The sequence below is a fragment of the Dermacentor variabilis genome, chromosome 11 (assembly GCF_050947875.1).
Source record: "Dermacentor variabilis isolate Ectoservices chromosome 11, ASM5094787v1, whole genome shotgun sequence".
Classification (NCBI taxonomy): Eukaryota; Metazoa; Arthropoda; class Arachnida; order Ixodida; family Ixodidae; genus Dermacentor; species Dermacentor variabilis.
This window is the reverse complement of record NC_134578.1, coordinates 101,954,761-101,961,766: the sequence shown is the minus strand read 5'-3', so window position 1 is coordinate 101,961,766 and position 7,006 is coordinate 101,954,761.

Below are 7,006 nucleotides of genomic sequence, written 5' to 3'. Positions count from 1 at the left end.
GTTGCTCCCTTGAATAGTAACGGGAGAGGGCAAGCGTTGCTGCATTGAAGATTATCGGGAGAGAGCAACGGTTACTCCATTGAAGAGTATCGGGAAAGACTAACCGTTGATCCTATGAGGAGCATTGGGCAAGATAAACCGTTGCTCCCTTGAGGAGTATTGGACAAGAGGAACTGTTACTCCTGAAGGGAGTAACTCCATGGGGAGTAACAGTTCATCCCGTCAGTTACCCCCTAAAGGGAGGAATGGCTGTGGCAGATCAGTTGCTCCCCTAAAGGAGTAACCTCAATACCCCATTTCCTCCTTTTCTTCTTAGAGTGTAGACCCTACGGTGCACTGATGCGTCTTTGCACCTGTTGACGCGGCGCCCGCTGCCAGAATTTCCACGGCGTTCATTTATCAGAAGCGTGTCGTACAGCACCTTGAACTTAAATATCCAGTTTTGTGGCAACCACAGTGATGGTCGTGGTGGTGGCCGGAAAGGTTGAATTTATGCGCTTAACGCGATTCTTGAACACAGGCTGCCCGTCTTGCCACGAGAGACGCTACCAGGTTGCCCGGAGCACGTGTTCTATGCACGCAAGAGAAGGGTATATATATATATATATATATATATATATATATATATATATATATATATATATATATATATATATATATATATATATATATATATATCCGGAGACCCCGCAATAAATACTCGTTGTTGAATGACGCGCCGAAGGTGCGTGTCGTTTGTGTTCTTCTATCCTTCTCCTGATGCGCTAAGACTTTCAAGATGAATCCAATATCTCTGTACGACACGATGGGCGGTTGTATAAGACACGCGCAATTACATTGGAAACGATGGGGCAGAAATATTACAATAACATTTATGGGGACAGTGGAGGTGTTCTCGCGCCATCGGTCATGGCGACGTCGGGCTCTCACAGCGTCGATTGAGGCAATGAATTTGAGACCGATTTCACCGCACCGACTGGCAGTGGGCCAGTGCCGCCAGCGCCTTCGCCGAGGGCGGGGCAGTTCGGGAACACTGGCATGATGAGCCGCCTCGGATCCAACTGTGGAAGACGACGACAACGAGAGCGCGAGCAGTCGCACGAACGCGTTCACGCGGTCACACCGAGGGACGCCGCCGGTCAACGCAGAAACGGCTGGGCTGCTACTTCCATGATGAGTCGCTCAGCTATCTGTACTCACGACACCGCGGTGCATACTGTGGTTTCAGTGGACGACAAACTTGTAGCAACGAAAGCTGACGCTTTTCCGTGGAATGGAACGCTTCTCTGGCTTCGTTTATGCACGTATAGCCCGCAACGTTACTGTCAGCAATGCTGCACAGTCACTCCGGTGTAGGGTGCCTCTCTACGGTCGGCTTCACGTAAACGCCGCAAATAGTGCGTTGAAGGTAGAGTTCTCAGTTTGGAACTCGATGTTCCGACGTTTTACTTAGTCGATGCATTCCTCTCGGTTTCCTTGTGCGTCAGGTTCCGTGTTAAATTCTTATCAGGGTCTGCAGCATTACTGTGGAAACGCAATGCTTCTATGCTTTGTTATTATAGGTTGAAAGGAACGGTACAGAACCGCAGGGAGTGAAAATCCCCCATTTGATGAAGGTAAAGAGAAGTAGACTCCGTAATAGCAGCCGGTAATAAATGGATCTGACTTTTTTTTAGATCCAATGGCCATGTTCTTTGTTGTTGCCTTTGTTTAGGAGGCTTGGCGCCACTCATATTGAATACTCTCAGGTTGAAACAACGCGGCTGAACTGCATAGATATGCATGCTTTGCTACGTGTTGATATTATTTCATATCAACGACGTGCTTTTTGCGCAATATTTGAACCTAACAACATGCGCTTGTGGATGTCGATGTAAAAAATACGCGCCGCTTTGGTAAATCACACGTGGATGGCTGCGCTTGAAGACTTCTTGAATATGCGAACTGTCTAAAGACTACGTAAACAGAAATAGAAAAAGCGAGGTGCAAGTGCAGAAATGAGCGACACCAAATTAAAAGACCGCTGTATCAGCAGATGTGGCTCGTCATGGTTTTATCGGCCGCAGCTTTTGGCACAATAGCGGACTCGGTTCTACTCGTCCTGTAGTCGGTGGGTGCTGCATGGCGTCGAGAAAATACATGCTGCCCCAGAAAACCAAAAATAACTAATCGCGATCCAAGAAACGCACAACCAGCGCAGAGTAAACAAGAACGCAAGCCGTGAAAGCCCCTTGCACAGTTCCAAAACGCTTCCAGCGACGTGCGGCAGAGGGCAACAATGAAAAATGAAGAAAGGCGGATAAAACCGACCGATTTACAACCTCAAGATATTTTTGGTGTAAACTGATTTACAGTGGGCGGCGGCCCTCACAGACTCTCTCCGTATTTTCGATACTAAAAACCAAACAACATAATTTGTTGATCTCAAGTGCTCTCGTGAGGTCGGTAGGCAGGGTAAAATTAGATGTCCTGACTTATACAATAAAGCCAACGCTGTGAAGAATTTACTCCCATATGGGATTTTATCTTGCCCGCCAAACAGTACATTCGCCATCAGTCTTGCACGCATCTATTTTTCGCAGAATGACGACAGCACGTACCACTCGAGGTAAGCGCTGTAGTTCACCACCGCTTCCCGCTTCCGGAGCTTTGCGTGCGATGAAAGATGGCGGGCTTCCACTCCGATTTGCCCGCTTGTAATCGCGAGATTCGTGATCACCGGTTTACCCTCACACGCCTTCACTCGCGCATACAACATACGGTGCGGGACGACGATTTTAGCACCGTTGAATTTTATACGGACCATCACGTCGACTGCAGAAACGCGCCTGGAGTGTCCATATACTTGCTATCGCAATAAAACATCTCATTATGAAATGCGCTGTAGTACGGAGCGACAAATTCTTTATTGCGATCTAGGATTTTCTTACCTTTCACGTAGAGTACGAAGCACCAGAAGTTTTCCTATAATGTACTCTGAAAAATAGCGTCCGACATTACAGACAATGGCCCTTCAGGCATAGAGGAAAGCGACTGCCATAAAACGGCTTCTTATGAGCTTAAGGGCAAACATGCGTGAATGTAAAGGCGCATCCAGAGAAGTAATGTTCATCGCCGAAATTCTTCGTGGTAATCGGTGCCAGCATATTCAAGAGTTTCAGTTAATATTGTCTATTCCTTTACGTATCATTACGCTCCAGATTCGCGTTAATGCTTTCACCCTCACAAGCAGAAACCATCGCGAAAGCTTCAACAGTAACTCGATCGATCATTTTACACGATGCTATTTAGGCATACACGTCAAAGACTGCCACTCCAAAGTTTTTGCCGCAGAATTCAGATGCTGTAACGCGCTGGAAAAGCACAATAACCAGCTGGTTCAGGAGATTATTCAGGAAGTCGAGATTGCGAAATTTGGTGACCAGTGTGCTATCACGCCGACCTGGTTGCCAGCAAAGAATGATCTCGAGGTTTTGAACGTGCGATCATTGTCTTGAGTTCGCAGAATTTTATGTGTCACACAAAGTGCAATAACGTGTCTGTGACACAAGAGATTCCTGTGGGCAAATGGACAAGAAGCCTTGTTTATTTCAAATAAACGTTGTTTAATATCGGCGCTAGTGGTGTCGTCTTCTCGTCTGGTGGCCCCCTGTACGTTTTGCGCTGGTCACGTAAAGTCAAGTTATGAGTTTTAAGAGCAAGGTACCGAACATGTTTGCGGCGCCGCCAATGCTTTTTCCTGCACAGCGTCCCCTTCTGGCTGGGAGCTGCTTCAGTCCGCCATGTTCTTCTGGGCCAGTCCAGCCGCTGAGTTCAACGACGCTAGCAGGCTTGTTTTCTTGCTTGTGCAGTTGTGTCGGCTACAGATTTCCAGCGAAGGTGACTTGTGTATATCGGTCGCTCTTTGCTGGAAGTCAGCGTACCTTTCCAGACGCTTCTTGGTGCCAGCTGCAGCAATGTTTCATTGTTCGAATCAAGGCAACGATCTACGCATAATAAGTTCACGGATAGGACAACTCAGTCTCAATAGCGCAGAAAGCCATGCGTCAATCTGAATAGCGCTAATAATATTAGGCTATAAACGGCCAATTTGACTTTGTGATCATGGGTGCGTCCCTCAGCGTGAATGACGCGCAACGGCGCAGTGTGACATCATACTTAAAATCTCTTAGTTAAGCTATTGTTTAATATTGAAACAGTCGCATACAGGAGATACGGTAGTGGTTTTATTTCAGTATAAAACAAAAGGAAAAGAGGCTGCCGGCCACGGCAGTTTATATTTGAGGTTTTGCGCACAGAAGCTTTGACCGGCAGAAAGAATGCGAGCAAGGACCGCGAAGAGATATACGCACTGTTTACAAAGTGGGAAAATAAGTTTGCACCAACTGCACGCGAGTGTTCGGGCACAGTTCTGAATTTTACCACGCTCGAGTGACCGCTGCAAACATCTGCAATAACATACTTCATATACAAAGCTGCAGGCACAGTTCTGAACTGTACAACGTGCGAGTGACTAATCGAAACATCTGCAACACTCTGCAGATACAAGAATGTCAGCGTGCATTGTTCTCTCGCGAACTAGGCAGCAGTATTACGTCTACGCAGTTACACTCCTCTAGCCACCTACGGCAAAAGAGCACGTAAATCGCAGCCGGAACGCATTACTGCCATGTTTTCCTTCTTGTCAGTACGTAACTCATTTGCCACGTTTCTTTAGTGCCTCTCACAGCAAAACTGTGACTGCAAATGCTCATGTGCATACAAGCATATTGCGACAAGCGACAAACGGCTCTTCCCCGTACCGCGTTGAGCGAGGCAGATTGATGTCCTCTCAGGCAGAGAGGAGGACATCTTCTCCTCTCCATTCTTTCTCCATTCCACTCTTCACACCTCTGGAATGGACTGACAGCATTTGCTGGGCTGTCCCAGTGGCCTGACGTCCGCGGACTAGGCCACCAATCCCGGCCAGCCCGCAATGCACTCCACTTCCCGGTTTGCTTAGTCCATTCCATGGCGACGCCCTCATCTTCTCCTCTCCATCTATTTCCTTCCGCTTTGGCGTTCAGCCGTGTTCCCTCCATCTTTTCCCTTCCTGACACATAACTATTTCTCGCTCAATAGCGCTGGGTCCTTCACATTTTTGCATACCGCGCTGAGCACCAGCTGCGACAGGGCAACTCAAGTCACCTGGTAAACACCACCAGAGCTCCAACCGATACTGTGGGGAGGAACTGTGGCAAGGCCTGCTATAGCGACGGACGATCCCGATACTCCAGAAAGTTCACCCCAGACCTTCTCGAAGTCTATGATGGCCGCAATAGACTTGGACGTGCTGTGTGGCGTCCTCATGCAAACACCCATGGAAAAACTTCGGTCCGTGAAGGATGCGTATCTGTGGTGGCTACCAGACCTGAGTGAACACACATATATGGAGGCCATCCATTCCATCCGACGTGCCATAGAAGGTTTCGAAGACTATGAGGACCGTACCTGCTACGTGGCCATTCTCTACTGCTGCCTCGCGGAGCGACAAGCACTCCGCACGTGGCATTCTTATCAAGTCACTGGTCAGGCCGTTGCAAATGCGACGCTTAGAGGCTGTTGCCCTTTGCACGAGCAACTGGCGAGGGGTTTCGAGGTGATGGGCTGCCAAACCAAGTACACGATGAACGAAAGGGAAGGTGTCGTGTACTCCTGCGTCATGGCCACAAGTCCTGGAACCACGTCATTGGAGAACGACGTTATCTGAAGGCACGTTGAGCATTCACGGTAGCTGATGATAGTGCGCGTTATCACGCGCTGTGAGGAGCGTGTCATTACCGCTCTCCACAAAGAGCTGCAAAAGTACACCGGCTGAGGGTTGGATTGCTATATTGAGAAACTCAGTTTTGACTTTGCCGGTGACCACGATTATCTTGTTGAAGTTGGTACACTCTTTAGAAGCAAAGAAGCACCTGCAGGACTCGGCTTGAAGAGCTCTGGGAGAACAGACCAACCAGCAGCCAATGAACTTGGCCAGTCTTTCGGTGAAAGATGTCAGCTTTCTGGTAAGATACATTTTTGTTGAAGGTAAGGTTTTCCAACTTTCAGGACTCTAACGTAGATATTAATATATTCGTTGTTAGTGGCATAGCTTGTATAATTTGCGAAAATGTCATGACGCCTAGGCTAACGTTGAATTAATGCTAGCTGATGTAAAGCCCGATGGGCCCAAACTTTTTGTTTACAGTGGCTACGGTACATGGGCTGCAGTGGATGCCTAGTCGAATGATAGGTATTCCTGATGTAGGTAAATTGTGGGACATAAATCTGAGCCTTAAAATCACTGAAATAATTTGTTTTTCATAGCCGTGGGTGAAACTCGCTAAGAGCGTTAGGGGCTAGAATGACACCAGATACGAGAAATCTATTTTCTAGATAGAAACGTAGTTACTATCTGCACGCAAGTCGCTAACCTAGGCTCATAAATTATTTTGTTTGCAGCACCAGTAAAAACTCCTTACCAGCCCATGGAAGTACATTCAGAAAGTCCAGGACAGGAACAGGCGGAAATGTGCGGGTCCTATGCCATGCGGAAATTGAGGTAAGTGAAACTATCGGTGCTGTGGGCGTTATTTGACGACAGTTAACTGGTTTTAACGGCGAATGTTTAGGTTCATCAGCATTTTCTGCTATACTTGGGGTGGTGAGTTGATGTGAGAGTTACCCGAGTTAGAGGCCTGTGTTGGTCTACGTAATACACAGAACGCAGAGCGAGACGTGCTTGCTTGAAGACCTTGTTGTGCGCCCATGTTAATAGCCTGCGAGAATCTTGACACTGTCATTGCCTCACACGGCGCAACGCATCCTAACTTAAGCGTAAATCTTTACTTAAGACATGGGGTTTCACATTCCCAGCGCACATTCTAAATTTAACCACCTAGGATTCTTTATAACAATTGAAGAATACCTTTATCACAATAGAAGAATATTTGTACATTTAGGCTCCTTGAAAATTCGCCTTCGT